Here is a 19,612-nt window from a genome sequence, read left to right on the forward strand (position 1 = left end):
CTCGGTGGGTTGAAAGGCCTGTTACCCTCTGCATCTCTAATCTCTACACTAAACTTTGTGTAGGAAGAAACTGCAGATGCTGGTTTACACCAAAGATAGACACAGAATGTTGGAGTAACTCAGTGGGACAGGCAGCATCTCTGGGGTGATGTTTCGGGTCAAGACACCTCTTCAGACTGAGAGTCAGTGGGGAGGGAGACACAGAGATAAGGAAGGGGAGCAGCGAGAGAGGATGTTGCAGAACTCTCGTCGGAGAGAGGAGAACTTCTTCGAAGTAGGTCTACCTTGAGGAGGCTTTGCAGTGCAGCAGACAACACGTGTAGGAAGGAACTGCAGATGCTGGTTTACACCAAAGATGGACACAAAATGCTGGAGTAACTCAGCGGGACAAGCAGCATCTCTGGAGAGGAGGAATGGGTGATGTTTTGGGTCAAGGCCCTTCTTCCGACTTGCTTATCTGTCTCCCTCTCCCCTGATTCTTACTCTGAAGAAGGGTCTCGACCCGATATGTCTCCCATTCCTTCTATCCAGAGATGCTGCCTGTTCCGCTGAGTTACTCCAGCGTTTTGTGTCTAAACTAAACTAAACTGCCTGATTTGATTGCAGATTGACGTTCTACACTTTCGGGACGACAGATGGCACAATGGGCTAAGTGTTCGGCTGGCAACCGGAAGGTAGCCGGTTCGAATCCCGCTTGGAGGGCATACTGTCGTTGTGTCCTTGGGCAAGACACTTCACCCACCTTTGCCTGTGTGTGAATGTGTGTGAGTGATTGGTGGTGGTAGGAGGGGCCGTAGGCGCAGATTGGCTGCCACGCTTCCGTCAGTCTGCCCCAGGGCAGCTGTGGTTACAGAAGTAGCTTACCACCAACGAGTGTGACTGAGGAGTGAATGAATAATGCGATGTAAAGCGCCTTGAGTATTAGAAAGGCGCTATATAAATCCCATCCATTATTATTATTATTACACTCCCACATATTCCGAGTAAAATTGAAGACTTGACTGAAGCAACGTTCTGGATATGCAATGAATCACCGTAATTAAGCAGCAATGGCCAGTTAAGAAGAACAATATCAAAAAAGTATGGGGGAGGAACTGGGAAACGAGTTTTGAGTGGAGAGCTCTGCGTTAGGATTAGCACTCACATTGTCCCAGATTATTGACATTTCTACTTCCAAGCTGAAATGATCAATATGCATCGAATTCCATCTAAAACTGTATCAAAAAGGAATCACGAGTATCTGAACTAATTTGTATTCATTGGATTCAGGAATTGCAGCTTATGAGAAGAATATTGAAAAGTTATGACATATTGCTTGCTCTGAAAGCTAGGTGTTCCATCCGTGGTTTTACCCTTGCAGCGTTGCTGCTCAATAGGTTGGAAAAGCAACTAAAGAGAAAAAAACACAATATCTGCAAAAGTACCGTTTAAAATTGACTGTGTCTTCAGTGAACTGCGTATGTCATTCAATTTAACATTAACTGGTTTGTAAACCTTTAACTTGGTGTTTGTGATCTCAGTGGCATCAGTCTCACATATGAGTTCAAAGGCTGTGGGGGTCAGATCTCCATATGGACTGACAGTCAAATTTGACGTGCCAGCATCTCACTGTTGTGAAAGCCGGCTTTTAGCTGCGATATTAAATTGAGATTACAACCGCTATTGTGGGTGGACATAAAAACCTCACAAATGAAAATCAAAAAAGCTGCAAATCTGAAATAAAACCATAAACTGCTGGAAAATAAATACATTTCATATTCACAGGCCAGTGCATAGGTCAAATACTCCTCATCAGAACTAACCTTCTGAGTGTTTCCAGAACTTTGATTATGTTCATTATAAAAGTCCCACAGCTTGGTTTCAATATTTATTGGTTAATCAACATCTCTTAAGGGCATATTTGCTCCCATTTCCACATTACCTTACCACATAAGAGGAGGCTATTTTGATCTATCAGATCTATCCCAGCATATGGAGTAATCTTACTCCCCAATAATTTTCACTATAACATAAATTTTCCATATTCCCATCAATTTGCTTCAGAAACTTTTTATTCTGCAGTATCATACCCAGGAATGAGTGGATTAACACACAATGAGCATTTGATGACACTGGACCTCCACGCGCTGGGGTTTAGAGGGATGTGGGGGGACCTCATTGAAACTTACCGAATAGTGAGAGGCCTGGAGTGGATGTGGACAGGATATTTCCTCTAGTGGGAGAGTCTAGCACCAGAGGGCAGAGCCTCAGAATTAAAGGATGTTCCTTTAGGAAGGAGATGAGGAGGAATTTCTTTAGTCAGTGGGTGGTGAATCTGTAGAATTCATTGCCACAGAAGGCGGTGGAGGCCAAGTCAATGGATGTTTTTAAGGCAGAGATAGATAGATTTGTGATTAGTACGGGTGTCAGGGGTTATGAGGAGCAGACAGGAGAATGGATTAGGAGGGAGAGATAGATCAGTCATGATTGAATGGCAGAGTAGACTTGATGGGTGGAATGGCGTAATTCTGCTCTTATCACATGAGCTTCCGATCTTATGTAACTAGCACTCGCCAGGGCAATGTGCAATGGTCAATTTGCATATCTTTGGAATGTTTGCTGCTCCACATCCTCTACAAAGTCTCCTACAATAATAACCAGAGGTCATAGCCTCAGAATACAAGGACGTTCCTTTAGGAAGGAGATGAGGAGGAATTTCTTGAGTTAGAGGGTGGTGAATCTGTGGAACTCATTGCCACAGAATGCTGCGGAGGCCAAGTCAGTGGATGTTTTTAAGGCAGAGATAGACAAATTCTTGATTATAATGGGTGTCAAGGGTTATGGGAAGAAGGCGGGGAAAATGGGATTAGGAGGCAGAGATCAGCCATGATTGATGGCGGAGTGGACTCGATGGGCCGAATGGCCTCATTCTACTCCTCTAACTTGTGAACTTGTGAAGATAGTGACTGCAGTACGAGCTCAAATGAAAACCCAGCTGATGGTCGAGCAAGGCTTGTGTCCATCTGCTGAGAGGACAGCTGACAAATACGGAGTTTCCAGCAAGAATAACATTTGCATAATTTGCACAATTAGGGGGCGGTTATGAGGTTATGTTAAACCAGTTAGGGCAGCACAATTGCAGCATCAGAGACCCCGGTTCGATCCGGACTACGGGTGCTGTCTGTACTGAGTTTGTACGTTCTCCCTGTGACCTACTTGGGTTTCTCCGAGTGTTCCGGTTTCCTCCCACACTCCAAATACGCACAGGTTTGTAGGATAATTGGCTTGGGTAAAATTTGTAAATTGTGCCTAGCGTGTCGGATAGTGCTAGTGTATGGAGCGATCGCTGGTTGGCACAGAGTCGGTGAGCCGAATGTTCTGTTTCCCTGCTGGATCACTAAACTAAACTAAAGTAAAGAGAGCTGCAGTCACATGGAGCTACCCATTTCGGAGTCTAAAAATAATATGTTACTTGTATAGGCATGTAGTAGCTTAAAGGGGTAACCAACAAAACTGGTTTGTTGCTATGAACTACACTTGTTGATGAACGGCAAAACCTTGAGGTTCAAGCCCATTGTCCCCTGAAAGTGGCAACACAAGTAGGATAGTGAGGCAGGGCATAGAATATAAAACGTGGACATTATATTATAACGTTACATCTTTATAAAACACTGGATAGGCTGCACTTGCAGAACTGTGTGCAGTTCTATTCATCATATTAAGGATGGTGAGAGTGCTGGGGAGTTTCACTAAGATATTGGGGGAATTGGTGGATTGGGGTGAGATTGGATAGGCTGGGCTGGTTTTACTGGCGTGAAAGGAGGCTAAGGGGTGACAGATAGGATAGATAATCTGAATGGTTTTCTCATGATAGGGATATCAGAAACCAGAAGGGCGTTGGTTTAATGTGGGGGGAGGGAAACTATTTTGCACAGAGTTGATATCTGGAACTCATTGTCAGAGGAGGTGGTGGAGCTAGATACAGTTACCATGTTTAAGAAGACAAGGCATAGAGCAGACAGATGGAATGAGAGCAGATGAACAAACAAAGGTCGCCATGTACTGTATGGTGGGCCAGGGAGGCTGCGAGACTCTACAACTCACTGCGAGACTGGCCAAAGTTGAATTTAGGTTGTGTGGATGGAGAAAAGCTGTTCCCATCAGTTGAGGGTTTAAGGACTAGGGGGACATAGATTTAACATTTTGACCAAAGGAGACAAGGAGGAACGTGAGGATTATTTCTTTAAATTCAGTGACCTAGAATTGATTGCTAGCAGTGATGATGAATCAGAATCAACCCCAACCAAATTGGATGTGAGAATTTGCTAGGCCCTGGGGAAAGAGTGCAGAACTGGTACAGGTAGAACAGTTGCAGTCGGTGTTGGCATAAATCCAATGTGTCGATAGACTCTGAAGAATCCTATGGGTCTATAGACTCTGAAGAAGGGTCTCGACCCGAAACGTCACCCATTCCTTCTCTCCAGAGATGCTGCCTGTCCCGCTGAGTTACTCCAGCATTTTGTGTCTATCTTGGGTCCATAGGCTCCTCATGTGTCCTGATATTTATTTGATTCAATGTTAAAAGCTGTCATGTTTTGGCATGTAGATCGGAGGAGGGCAGCACTGTCAGGGTTGAAGAACACGAGCTCAAAAAAAAAGGCAGCATCTTTGCCAGAAGATGCCAGCACATCAGCAAGACCACACCTCGCAGAGTAGGTCAGGCCTCAGGCAAAGGAAGAGCGTTACCTACATCTTGTGAAGTACATTGTACAAATTAGGACAGCTAATTGTTCCAAGATGCAGGACAGAATGCCACAGGAGATCCTTCTTCCCTGTGGCTATTGAAATGTACACTCCTCCCCCTTCTGTCGTGGGGTAGGACCAACCCCCCCCCCCCCCCCCCCCCCCAATATTTGCACATCCCCGAGCCTTTCCACTCGTCACTTTAATTTTATGTTCCATGTAATTTGTGTTTTTATGACTGTTGGCAGATAAATTTCCCTCCTGGGATAAATAAAGTTCTATCGTATCATATTGTATGGTATCGAAATTAATGCACCTGAAGAAAACCCACGCGGTCACAGTGAGAATGTACAAACTCCGTATAGACAGCACCCGTAGTCAGGATTGAACCTGGGCCTCCGGTACTGCAAGCGCTGTAAGGCAGCAACTCTACCACTGTGCCGCCCGAACTTGCACCCACTCTGTGGCCCATTGACCCTGCTTCAACATCAATGCACACCTTGGTTTCTGATGGTGGAAACATGGCTCATGTACTTGCTTTTTTAGAACATAGGGCAGTACAGCACAAGAAGAGGCCTTGAGGAAAATGCTTGCCTTCCATGTCCGTCACGACTGCCTTCCCCTGGATGCGTGCCGTCATGTGCAGGTATTCCTTCTCACTGGTTTCCGTGCAAACACCTCAATAAAACCCGACATGGAGTTTAGTGGCATGGTGTGTGCACCTGATATCACAAACTCCATTCTCCGTTTACTTATGTTACCTCCCTTGGTGGCACACAGAGGCAATTTCTACCTTTTCTCCCGTCTTTTCTTCAAGGAAGACGGCTTATAACAGGCAGACATGCTTCTTTTGCCAGACCTTACACCAGCTATGCAATGAAAGTAAATTGTGTCTCACTCAATTGTTGATGAAACTCAAAAGAAATGTTGATGCTGGGGATGTGAATTTGAATGAATGGTCTTCAATATCCGTTTCCTTTTCCACGGATGCTGCCTGACCTTCTAAGGGTTTCCTGCATTTTCTTTTATTTCTCTACCTCAGCCTATTGTTTTGGAATTAACACGTCGGAAGATGGGCACTGCAGACTAACATACTAGGAACAATTTAACATTTTATACCAAGCCAATTAACCTAAAAACCTGTATGTCAGTAGCGTGTGGGAGGAAATCGAAGATCTCGGAGAAAACCCACCCAAGTTACTGGGAGAATGTACAAACTCCATACAGACAGCATCCATTGTCAGGATCAAAGCCGGGTCTCTGGCGCTGTAAGGCAGTAGCTCTACCATTGCACCACCGTGCCGCCCAGCTTATTGTCAACTAACATAAACTTAATGCATGTTTGTATTGAATAAATGGTCTTACCACAGTGATTAGAGAACCAAAATCTGCAAAGCACACGTAACAATGTTCCTCACTGGTCTAAATGTGCAGGCAGTTTGTACGTGAAATTGATTATCCTGGCATTTAGAACATAGAACAGTACAGAATAAGAATGGGCCCTTTGCACAATGTTGTGCTTAGTTAAACAGATCTCATCTGCCTGTACATGATCCATATCCCTCTATTCGGAAGGTAGCGGGTGAGGAACAAGTTGTATGAAGATTCAGCGATATGATTGTATTATTCTAAGCAGAGATGTATCTGTATTTAGCTGGCCCCTTATGTTTGTTCCATTAATGTATTGATAGTTATAGGGACGACGGATGGCACAATGGGCTAAGTGTTCGGCTGGCAACCGGAAGGTAGCCGGTTCGAATCCCGCTTGGAGTGCATACTGTCGTTGTGTCCTTGGGCAAGACACTTCACCCACCTTTGCCTGTGTGTGAATGTGTGTGAGTGACTGGTGGTGGTCGGAGGGGCCGTAGACGCAGATTGGCAGCCACGCTTCCGTCAGTCTGCCCCAGGGCAGCTGTGGCTACAGAAGTAGCTTACCACCCCCGAGTGTGACTGAGAAGTGAATGAATAATGCGATGTAAAGCGCCTTGAGTATTAGAAAGGCGCTATATAAATCCCATCCATTATTATTATTATTATTATTATAGGATAAATGTAACTGTAAATCAATAAAACAAGACAACTGACGCATCAAAATAGTAAGATTAAACGAGAACTTACCAGTTTGAAGTTTGATCTGTATTTTATGAGGAGTTACGATGAGGGATTACGTGAAGAACCCGCTCAGTGCGCAGGCGCGGCATACTTCCAAGCAGCGGTGTGGAATCACAGATAGACACAGTTATTTGAAGTAAACATAGTAAAGATAAGGAGACATCAATTTATTAGTTTGATCCATATAATGAGGGTGGGAGCGGAGGGCACGTAATCCCTCATCGTAACTCCTCATAAAATACAGATCAAACTTCAAACTGGTAAGTTCTCGTTTAATCTTACTATTTTACTTCGGAGTCACGTGAGTGACTACGTGAAGACTTCAAAGCTCTGTGATTTCAAACCGTGTAACAGTTCATACTTCACTCGCTGCCGAAGTCATTCGAGGGAGGAAGTATGTTATCGTAATCAACCATGAATCTGTTTGTAAAAACAATAATGGTGTTATTAACAACAACAAGACCAATTGCTCCCCCGGGCTTAAATTATATATTTTTTGCAGATTCTTTTTCTGCAAACGATACAGGTTCTGTCAGTGGTTTGTTATAAAAGTTTGGAACGTATACTCCCTAGACCACCCTGCAGTAGCCAGGATGTGGTCCATAGGCTCGTCCATCCTCTTAGTTACTGACGTGGAAGCTGTCCTGGTGGAATAAGATTTTATACACGTTAGTATTTACTCCAGCAACTCCCAGTACCTGCTTGAGCCACTAGAGATAGTTTAGCTCGTCACCCGACCATGAGGTTTCCTGTGGCTGACCCATAAGGCTTTTTCCTCTCCCTCGGTATTCCTTATTGTGTCGATCTCTAAGTGGGTCATGACACATAAAACGTGGTTCAGGTGGGTATGCCCGGAATTTCATGACTGGACCTGATGTTCCTGGTCTGTTCTGTTTGGCCAACCCTTGAATGGGCATGTGACACTATCTGGTGTTATAACCATGTTGTCCCATCGCAGTAGATGGGAGAGCTGGCTCTTTGTGTTGATGTAAGGCCACCAGCATGTCCATCTTCAGGGTAGGCTGTTCCAGGGTGAGTGACCTGGCTGGTGATCATCCCCTAAGGTATGTCAGGATTTCACTGACATCCCAATTTGGGTGTACCTATTTCTGGGGAATGGATTGATATACCTCGCCTGTATCTGATCACCAGTGAGCGGTACCCAAGTTGAGTAGGCTGACAGAACATGTCCTTCATTGTGGTGAAGACCTGCCAGGAGCTCCAGTACAGTTTTTTGTTATAGTTGAATGTGTAATTCCTGTTTTGGAAAACAGTGTACCATTTCTTGATGCTCCTCAGGTATGTTCCCTAGGATATGCGACGGAATGCTGTCATCAGGTTGATAGTGCTCCTGATCCAAGCACAGCAATGGTCTTCCCAATTCTGCAATTCTTTTAATGACCATGTCGAGGATCACTGGGAACCATGCTTGTGGACTTGGTCCACTGTAATTTGCGTAGTACCCAACTGATGAAGCCGTAGTACCTATTGAAGAGGTAGAAGGAAAGGAAAACATAGAGATTAGGTTCCCCCCACCCCTCAATACGCGGGAATGTCTCCATTGCCGCTGCCTTGAGATTGGTTTCATGTGACGTAAGTTAGTACGTGGTGATTTAATTGGATATAAGGAATCGATATCTGGTGTCCATATTGCTTAGTGATTTCAGCAAATATTTTTGGTTTAAATGTATGTTTACAGTATTTAGCTCACCTGATAGGTGAGTTACTGATGGTCAAACATGTTTGACGACATACGGTTTGCAATTGTTAATAAATTGTCACCTAATATCGATGTTCTCCGCCCAAGTGGTTTGTCATATGCCACCACTGATGTTGTTATCTTATAAACGAACATGCAAATTTGGTGGATTACTGAGCAAATGCTTCACTAGAATTAAGTAAGTTAATATATAATATGTTTAAGTCAATTCATATTGGCATTAAGTATTACAAGCTCAGTAACACATCAGGACACATAAGATGTTACTCAAAACAGGTGGAAGTGTACAACCATAATCCTTCCTGCCGATAAATTCCATGATAACACTACAGATTAATCCATTTGCCCCCATATTACAGGTATGGAGATAGTTTTGAACACTAGTATCTCAGCTCATAGGAAAGGTACAAAGTTCAGTAGCTGGTAATGCTGCTATATCCCAATTACTTTGCCACGTAGTTGATTGGTGGTTAATGCACCATGACTGATAGTCTTAATGAATACCAGATAACTACGTTGTGGATGGTCAACGTAAATATCTGGATATATATTTTGTGCACCGTTCCCAGAGGCACTGCAATACTGGGTCGATGCGTGGAGTGGACGGAGCAAGCCCCTATTCCATCTCCCTGTTCCAAAATTCAATTTAATATATGGTCCCTAGATAAGGGACGTATCAGATTATTAAACTGATAAGAACAGATACTACACTTGATCTTAGCCAAAAGGCCGAGAAGCGATGCAGCTAAAGCTGTATCCAAGGATAGTTTGTCGTTAATATATAGACATGCCATGACGGAATGTTTCTAAGTGTCAGGGCTAGTTGATTCTGGATAACTTTGACTTAAATGCCGCAACGCTCATCATGGTTACTCCATCCAGGTAATTGCGGTATCCGAAACTTATATGAGAAGGTACTGAATAGTGTGCATCTTCAAGGTCGATGTCTACCATAAAGTATCCTTGGATCCATGGTAGTAGTTACAAATCCCATGAATGGGTATACCTGGTGAAATACTCAAGTGGTTTATCAACGATGGTGCGACATTCACCATCGTGGGAGGGTAGACCACTTGGGGTGCTTGCTGAATTGGTGGCAAGATATTAATTCTATTCCCCTTGTATTTATTTTTTGGTATATAACCACCAAGAGTGATAGCTTCCTAACCAGGCGTGATTCATCCACCCCTTGTTAGTACAACCCTTAACCTTTATGTGATGGTAGGAACCATACTTATCTGTCTTCATTGTTGTTTTCTTCGGTTTCTGGTTCCTTGTTCTTGTAGGGACGATGTTTGTTGGGGGGTGGCGCATTTTCCTCTGGGGCCTGCTCTGGGCCGTGGCCTAAAATGCTACGGGTTTGGCATGCAGGCCCCGAGCTTTCACCAGTACCATGAGGTAGGCGCCCCTGGTGGACACGTAGAGGTACTGCTGTCTGGTTTAGTGTGGTGCTCATTCCAGACTCTGCCCTCTTGTGCCGAATAGTTTGAACACTTCGTCCAGTTTTTTTAGGACTGGTTTGGTAAGTGCCAGGTAGCAGGATCTGTGCTTGTGAGGTCGGCGTTCTCATAGTCCTGTTAATTTCATAGATTGAGGGCAGGTTTGTGAGTTCATTTCAGAAGTTATGAGGTATACCGTTGAACAGTAGGGTCAGGTGTTTTGCCATACTACCCTGCCCTTCTGGAATGAGCAGGTGGACATGATAGCCGACGTCAGGGTACCAAATGCATTTAAAAAATATTTAGGTTAAATGCGCTGCTCAATGTATCCCCCAATAATGGCGGGCACTTTGAGTAAATGCAATTTAGGGGAGGCGTGATAAAACCAACGCCTCATGGCTACCTGTCTTGGAGAGGTTTTTTGGAAAAGACAGGTAGTAAGCTGGCCATCAGTTGAGACTGAAAAGCCATCTCGCTAGTGGTGGAGCCACATAGCGGCCACACCCAGCAGCTCTTCCTGATCCTGTACCTCAAGCATACTCCCGATATTGTTCAGCCAGTGACCCCTCTTCATGACCAGCCCAGCCACTGGTCACCCCAAAGCTAACCACACTAAGGAGGAAGCGATGGGCAGTGCCTAGGCACTGTGGAGGGTATGCCTGAACCCTCCAGCGAGACTGCCCCTCACGTAGCGTGTCTCGCAGGAGCTCCTGCTCCAGGAGCCGCTCCAGCGGCTCAGGCGGCTGTCTCTCTCCCATGCGGGTGGAGAGACGTTCCCTCCGACAAGTCGGAAGCCACCGGCCGGATGCCTCTTCGGATGGCTGAACATCCAGCCCGCAGCTCAGGCACTAGCGGGACTGGCTTCGGCGCGGCGTGGGGATAGCGGAACGCCCGGTAAATGTTCCTACCGCCTTCTTCTGGAGCTTTTGTGCCTTGTATTAGCGAGAGCGCCCCTCAAGCAGCGCGTCTCGCAGGCACCTGCTCCGAGAGCCGCTCCAGCGGCTCAGGCGGCACTCTCTCCCCCCGTGCGGGTGGAGAGACGTCCCGTCCCAAATCGGGAACACCTGCCGGATGCCTCTTCGGGTGGCTATACATCCAGCCCGCTATCGGGCTGGCCTCGGCACGGTGTCGGGGAATTGCGGAACACCGGGTCGCTCCTACCGCCTGTTGCTGCCCCCCTTCCCCCCGACGGGAAACGTTCCTCCTCGAACGGGGGACAGTTTTGTTCCAGAGCCTTTTTCTCTGCCTGTAAAACACAAGCAGAAAAAGGGGCTCCCCTGTAAAAGAAACCCGACCTCAGGATACTCACCTGATGGTCCGTTTCTCTGTTGCGGGACAGCGTAACTCCCGCTGCCGCTGTTGCACTGCTGGCGTAATGCCGCACCTGCGCACTGAGCGGGTTCTTCACGTAGTCACTCACGTGACTCCGAAGTAAAATTGTACTATGGCCTGTCAGGTTACTGAAGTTTGCTCCGCGTACTCAAATGAATTGCTGCTATCTCATGTGACTTCACGATATTTTTGTGGTTAATAGTTGACACGAATGTCACTAACTGAAAGGGAGTGAGGGATACCATTTTTAGACAATAGCCAATTGAAGCTGGACATGCACTGAGAAAGACAATGACTGCTCTCTAATCTGTGGCTGTAATTTCCATGTCATTAATTTCAACAGTTCAGAAGATTGACTAAACCAAGCAGAACTAATCAGAGTTGTTTTTGGCTCCCCCCACAAGAATGAAGCCCTCTTTCATTTTCATATTTACAGTCACAAGGGTTTAGTGTGCATGCAGCTGCAAAAAAATAAATAAAATGAAGATTGAAAGAAGTAAGGTTTGCAAGGACATCACAATCTGGACAACAGTTCAAAAGAAGGGTCGCGACCCGAAACGTCACATTCCTCTCCAGAGGTGCTACCTGTCCCGCTGAGTTACTCCAGCATCTTGAATCTATCTTCAGCCCAAATCAATTTCAGTTCAATTAATTGTATTTGATTTTAAGTAACAACCAAGTTTTTCATCATTTCACGAGCAACATAAAATGCTGCTTTCATAATAATTCATAGGATTGGCATTTGGATGTTTTGTGGATTTAATACTTTGTTATAAAAAAATGTAATTGGACGAATATGTAGAAAATTTGCATAAGCACAAATAAGAAAGGTTAAGGTCTAAAATATGTTTGAGTTTTTCTATGAAAAACTGATCAACAAATATGTTATGCAGGCTTAGAATATTTTTCACGTGAAAAAATTAGCGACACCATTGTCGTAACTATTGCTTCCAAATAATCTTTGAGAAACAAATATATGAGGATATCAAAGCATGTGGAAAGAAAACAAGCAGCTACTGATAATCCTTGGTACTGCCATGTTAACTGGATGACAGATAGCCTTGATAATGCCAACAAAAAAGCTACTATTCATAAATTAATCTTTGTTTCTAAATAAATGAAAGTTCATAAATGATCCTTGAGTATGAAGAAGGGTCTCGACCTGAAACGTCACCCATTCCTTCTCTCCAGAGATGCTGCCTGTCCCGCTGAGTTACTCTATCATTTTGTGTCTATCTTCCCTCTAAATCCTTCCCATCCATGTACCCGTCCTAATGTCTCTTAAACATAATTGTACCCACTCTACCATTTCCTTTGGCACCTCTTTCCACGTATCCACCATCCTCATGCTCCTCAGGTCCCCTTTAAATCATTGCCCTCTCACCTTAAATCTATCTAGTTTTTAGACTCCCCTACCCTGGGGATATGACTGTGACCATTCACCTCACCTCTGCCCCTCATGATTTTATCTACCTTTACAAGGTCAGTCTCCTATGCAAGTTGATGGATATGTGAGGGTGAGAACAGGATACGTGGCGGTGTGCGTCTGCCTGTTTTGGGTTGGATTAGAGAGTTCCTGATAGTCATAATCTTTTTCGAGGAAGAAAAAAATCAAATACTAGAGGACATAGTTTTAAGATGAGAGGGGCACACAGAAAGACACAAACTGCTGGAGTAACTCAGCAGGTCATGCTGAGTTCATCTTCAGTGAACCTTTCGAGTCATATCTTACCTATGCTTACCTAATATGCACACAAATTTACTCTTAGTGTTACTGGAGCAGAAATCGTGATCAGGTTTTCCTTGACAATTTCTATAACACTTTTCCAGTCATTAATTTACATGGTATAGAGGTCACCAGCTTTAGTTTAGTTTAGTTCAGAGGTACAGCGCAGAAACAGGCCCTTCGGCCCAGCGATCCCCCGCACATTATCACTACCCTACACACACTAGGGACAATTTATACTTTAACCAGGCCCATTAACCTACAAACACGTACCTCTTTGGAGTATGGGAGGAAACCGAAGATCTCGGAGAAGACCCACACGGTCACGGGGAGAACGTACAAACTCCGTACAGACAGCACCCGTGGTCCCGTAGTCGGGATTGAACCCGAGTCTCTGGCACTGCAAGTGCTATAAGGCAGCAACTATACCGCTGGGCCATCATGCCGCCCAAGCTATGGACATTGCCCATGTGTAATTGACCCATGAATATTTCAAAGAGCAGTAAAAATGTAATGAACTTGTGGGTCTTGAATCACCTACAAGACAGATGGTGACCATGTCAGATTCACTTTCCTGAAGGACATTAGAAAAGCAGATGCTTTTTTAAAGACAACACTGCCATTTTAAAGCAGCTTTTTTTTTTGTTCCATTTTAACTTAAATGATTGGAGTTAAATTCCACAACTGTCAGGTTGGCATTTGAGGTCATGTCTGCTATTAAGTCACCCAGCCCTTTAGCTATAAATCCAGTAACTTAACAACTAATATATTTAAAAAAACAGTAAACGCTGGAACGCTTGCAGAAAGGGAAACTGAGTTAATGCTTCAGGATCATGTCCTCCCACCAGAACTTAACTGTCAATTTAATTCAGGATAGACACAAAAAGCTGGAGTAAATCAACGTGTCCTTCCTACACAAATTAATTCAGGAAGAGCGGAAGCCAGTTGGTGCACCTTTACAGTGACTGCAGGTCAAAAGTATTTAACTGAGTCTTTGGTAAACCCAGAGGCTGTGAAAAATCCTATGTAAATGCACAAGTTTCTTTTATGCCACGACACCCTGTTTAAATTAGATAGTGGAGCATAGACCAGAAAGCCAATGTATGACCTTTGTTATTTGTATTACTCAACTACTGACTCAATAAACTTGCTGGGTTTACATGGAATCTCAGCGGCCTTTTCAAGTATGTGCATAGATCAATAACTCTCAATCCTGATCTCATGTCCATCTGTGATCCCGGTGCAGATTTCAGCATTGATGCACACTCCAGTTTAAACCTGTTTTTTTAAAAACTCCATCCTGTCAAGATTCAGGCCAGTATCAGTGGCCAAGCCTGCCACAACTTTGGAGACAAGATAATTGGGCAAACGCCACTGATGAAACTGTATGTTCTACTGGTCAGATAAACAGAAAATGCTTGAGTAACTCAGCGGGACAGGCAACGTATCTGGAGATTATGGATAGGTGACGTTGAAAGGGAAACAGGGGGAAGGAGGAGGGTGAAAAATGGATGTGAATTCAGAAATGTATTGCTTTTAGGAGCGTTCCCTACTTCGGCTTGTAGCACATGATGGTATTTAGGAATCGTCACGGTCACTTGGCATCTTGGCATCCATGACTTGTGGAGATCATAGACACAAAATGCTGGAGTAACTCAGCGGGACAGGCAGCATCTCTGGAGAGAAGGAATGGGTGACGTTTCAGGTCGAGACCCTTCTTCAGAACCATAAATGGAATCCTCACGCACAAGGGTTAGGGTCAGGGTTCAGTTGCGTTCAAAACAGGATTGATACATTTCTTCTCATCCAGGTTTTATTTCTGCCCACCCATGCAATCTGTTTGAAGAAAGGTCCTGACCCAGAACACCACCTATGCATGTTCTCCTGGGATGCTGCCTGACCCGTTGAGTTACTCCAGTATGTTGAGGGGCTGCCCCACTGCGGCGACCTAATCTGCGAGTTTAGAAGAGTGTCTTCGACCTTCAAACTCGCAGCATGGTTGACACGTGGACCTAGGAGGTCCTACGAAGTCGCTGGAACTCTCCTTCATGCTCGAGGGAAGTTCCCGAACACTCGTGGCCTCAGCTAGGTCGCGGAAAAAATTTCAGCATGTTGAAAATGTTTCCGTGAGTAAAATTTAGTTTGCATGGTTCTTTTGAACTTTATTATACTTCATAAAAGTGGCTCCACTCCTTTTCCCCCCCTTCTCTCCCCCTCTCTCCCCTTCTCTCCCCTTCTCTCCCCCCCTCCTCCGCGCTCTCTAAAAGACTTACCGTACAGTGTGGCAGCCGTTTACCTTCCTCTTCGTTGCGCAGAGAGCGCTCCCCCGCTTTCCCTGGCCCCCGCCTTCGTGATGTGTGTGTGTGTGTGTGTGTGTGTGTGTGTGCGGTCGGTCGATCCAGCTTGATGCTGCCTGACCCGTTGAGTTACTCCAGTATGTTATGTCTTTCCTTGGTAAACCCAGCATCTGCATAGACTTCTTGATCATGTTCATCAAGACACTAACATTTTGAATAAGGAGCTGGGCTCAAGCCGCTAAATGTTCTGCTCCAGATCCTGTTTCGTTTTTTCCTATATCACTACCATTTCAGAATTGATTTAGTTTAGTTTAGTTTAGTTTCTTGTCACATGTACCGAAGTGCTGTAAAAAGCTTTCGTTGCGAGCTAACCAGTCAGAGGGAAAATAATACATGATTACAATCGAGCCATTTACAGTGCATAGATACATGATAAGGTAATGACGCTCAGTACAAGGTAGAGCTAATAAAGACCGATCAAGGATAGTAGAGGGTCACCAACAAGGTAGATAGTAGTTCAGGTCTGCACTAGTTGTGGTAGGATGATTCAGATGCCTGATAACAGCTGGGAAGAAACTGTCCCTGAATCTGGAGGTGTGCGTTTTCACACACTTCTGTACATTTTTCCTGATGGGAGAGGGGAGAAGAGGGAGTGGCCAGGGTGCGACTCAATAGACAATAGACAATAGACAATAGGTGCAGGAGTAGGCCATTTGGCCCTTCGAGCCATCACCGCCATTCAATGTGATCATGGCTGATCATCCTCAATCAGTACCCCGTTCCTGCTTTCTCCTCATATCCCCTGACCGCTATTTTTAAGAGCACTATTTAGCTCTGTCTTGAAAGCACCCAGATAACCTGCCTCTAACGCCCTAACGAGGCAGAGAATTCCACAGACTCACCACTCTCTGTGAGAAAAAGTGTTTCCTCGTTTCCGTTCTAAATGGCTTACTCCTTATTCTTAAATTGTGGCCCCTGGTTCTGGACTCCCCCAACATCGGGAACATGTTTCCTGCCTCTTAACAATCTTATATGTTTCAATGAGATCCCCTCTCATCCTTCTGAACTCCAGAGTGTACAAGCCCAGCTGCTCCATTCTCTCAGCATATGACAGTCCCGCCATCCCGGGAATTAACCTTGTAAACCTACGCTGCACTCCCTCAATAGCAAGAATGTCCTTCCTCAAATTAAGGGACCAAAACTGCACACAATACTTCAGGTGTGGTCTCACTAGGGCTCTGTACAACTGCAGAAGGACCTCTTTGCTCCTATATTCGATTCCTCTTGTTATAAAGGCCATTCGCTTTCTTCACTGCCTGCTGTACTTGCATGCTTACTTTCATAGACTGATGTACAAGGACCCCCAGATCCCGTTGTACTTCCCCTTTTCCCAACTTGACGCCATTTAGATAGTACTCGTCATTGATTATGCTACTGGCCTTGCCGAGGCAGCGTGAGGTGTAAATAGAGTCAATGGAAGGGAGATTAGTTTGTGTGATGGTCTGGGCTGTTTCCACAATTCACTTGTTAACATCTGGTAACCATGGTGGCATGGTGGTAACTATGAAATTAATCAACACTCACAGACCCACTCAGGATTTGAATCCTCAATATTGGTGGAATAGTATGGTTATGCTGATGCTGTAATTGGCCCACTGTGCCCAGGACTTATAGGTTCATAAGGTCATAAGTGATAGGAGCAGAATTAGGCCATTCAGCCCATCAAGGTCACTCCACCATTCAATCAAGGCTGATCTATCTTTCCCTCCTAACCCCATTCTCCTACTTTCTCCCCATTACCCCTGACACCCAACTAATCAAGAATCAATCTATCTCTGCCTTAAAAATATCCATTGACGGCCTCCTCAGACTTCTGTGGCAATGAATTCCATAGATTCACCACCCTCTGACTACAGAAATTCCTCCTCATCCCCTTCCTAAAGGAACGACTTACATTGGCTACTAGCGCTATGGTGACAAAATTAACTCACTGAGTTTACATGGAATCTCAGCAGCCTTTTCAAATATGGGTATAGATCAATCTCTCAATCCTGATCTCATGCTCATCTCTCAGTTTAGGTCAAAATTAACCATGTGTGTGAAATGTAGCTAATAAGGCCATAGCGTTGTACAGCACAGACACAGGCGTTTTGGCCCAACTCATCCATGTCAACCAAGAGGTCTAACTAAGTTAGTCCCATTTGCCTATGTTTGGCACATATCCCTCTAAACCTTTACAGTTCATGTACCTCTCGAAAAGTATATTAAACATTTGTAAATGTACCCACCTCTACAGCTTCCTCTGGTAGCTCGTTCCATATACCCAGCACCGTCTATGTGAAAAATCTGCCCCGTAGGTGCCTTTTAAATCTTTCCCCCATCCTCTCAAGCCTCTACCTTCTAGCTCTGGACTCCCCTATACTGGGAAAAAGATTGTAAACATTCACCTTTTCTATGTTTCTCATGGTTTTATTTATCTCTATATGGTCACCCTTTAGCCTCCTACACTCCAGGGAAAAAAAGACCAAGCTTATCCAGCGTGTCCATACAACTCAAGACCTCCAGCCCTGGTCACATCCACATGAATCTTCTCAAAACCAAGGAACTTGTGGACTTTGGAAGGGGTAGGATCGGGACCCACAATCCCATTTATATCAATAGGACGATGGTGGAAAGGGTCAACAACTTCAAATTCCTGGGCGTGCATATTTCCAAAGATCTTTCCTGGTCCCAGCACACTGATGCAATTATAAAGAAGGCACATCAGCCCCTCTACTTCCTGAGAAGATTACGGAGAGTCGGTATGTCAAGGAGGAGTCTCTCGAACTTCTACAGGTGCACAGTAGAGAGCATACTGACTGGTTGCATCGTGGCTTGAACGTCCAGGAGCGGAAAATAACGCATAAAGTTGTGACCACTGCCCAGTCCATCACCGGCTATGACCTCGCCACCATCGAAGGGATCTATCGCAGTCGCTGCCTCAAAAAGGCTGCCAACATCATCAAGGACCCACACAACCCTGGTCACTCACTCATCTCTCGTTGCCATCGCGAAGAAGGTACAGGAGCCTGAGATCTGTAACATCCAGGTTAAGGAACAGCTACTTCCCCACAGCCATCAGGCTATTAAACACAACTTCAAATGAGCTCTGAACAATAACAGTCTTTTATTATTATTGCACCATATCTGTTTATTTATTGTGTATATATGGTGTATGGTCCACAGACACACTGAACTTTCATTTCCCGTTCTGTATTATGTTTACATATTCTGTTGTGCTGCAGCAAGTAAGAATTTCATTGTCCTATCTGGGACACATGACAATAAAACATCTTTTGACTCTAGACTCTTGCACCATTCCAGATTAGTGACATCCTTCTTATAGCTGGGTGATTAGAACCATGCATATTACTCCTAAGTCCAGTCTCACCAATGACTTGTACAGTTGTAACTTGCCATCCCAAATTCTCTACTCAGTACTTTATCCAATGAAGGCAACTGTGGTAAATGCCTCCTTCGCCACCGGAGTTATCACTTTTTTTGCACCTCTCGATCTCCCTTTTTGACATCACTTTCTAGTCCCTACCATTTAACTTACGAAAATGCAACATCTTGCACTTGCCAAAGACAGACACAAAATGCTGGAGTAGCTCAGCAGGAGAGGCAGCATCTCTGGATAAAAGGTCTGGGTGACGTATCGGGTCGAGACCCATTCCTTCTCTCCGGAGATGCTGTCTGTCCCGCTGAGTTACTCCAGCAATTTGTGTCTATCTTCAGTGCAAACTAGCATCTGCAGTTCCTTCTGACACAATTTTGTATCCAATTCTCTATCTCACCCTGGATCTCATGTGATCTGACTAGCCTATGATACGCGGCCCTAATCTGGTCCATTGTATAAAACGGTGGTGAGGCCGCATTTAGAGGATTGGGTTCAGTTCTGGGCACCGTGTTATAGGAAAGATGTTGGAGGGTGCAGAGAAGATTTACAAGGATGTTGCCAGGGCTAGAGGGCCTGAGCTATAGGCAGAGGTTGAGAAGGCTGGGACTCTATTCCTTGTAGCGCAGGAGGATGAGGGATGATCTTATTGAGGTGTATAAAATCATGAGAGGATTACATCGGGTAGATGCACAGAGTCTCTTGCCCAGAGTAGGTGAATCGAGGACCAGACTACATAGGTTTAAGGTGAAAGGGAAAAGATTTAATAGGAATCTGAGAGGTAACATTTTAACACACAGGGTGTATGGAACAAGCTGCCAGAAGAGG

At 44.8% G+C, this 19,612-nt stretch overlaps 1 non-coding gene across 1 annotated transcript; it reads right to left on the reverse strand.

The window, feature by feature from the left end:
- Nucleotides 1-9,103: 9,103 nt before the first annotated feature.
- Nucleotides 9,104-9,295, reverse strand: LOC116970570. The gene has a single exon (XR_004411189.1). It is a non-coding gene; the product is annotated as a U2 spliceosomal RNA (small nuclear RNA).
- Nucleotides 9,296-19,612: the final 10,317 nt, after the last annotated feature.

Source organism: Amblyraja radiata, chromosome 2 (genome assembly GCF_010909765.2).
Source record: "Amblyraja radiata isolate CabotCenter1 chromosome 2, sAmbRad1.1.pri, whole genome shotgun sequence".
NCBI lineage: Eukaryota > Metazoa > Chordata > Chondrichthyes > Rajiformes > Rajidae > Amblyraja > Amblyraja radiata.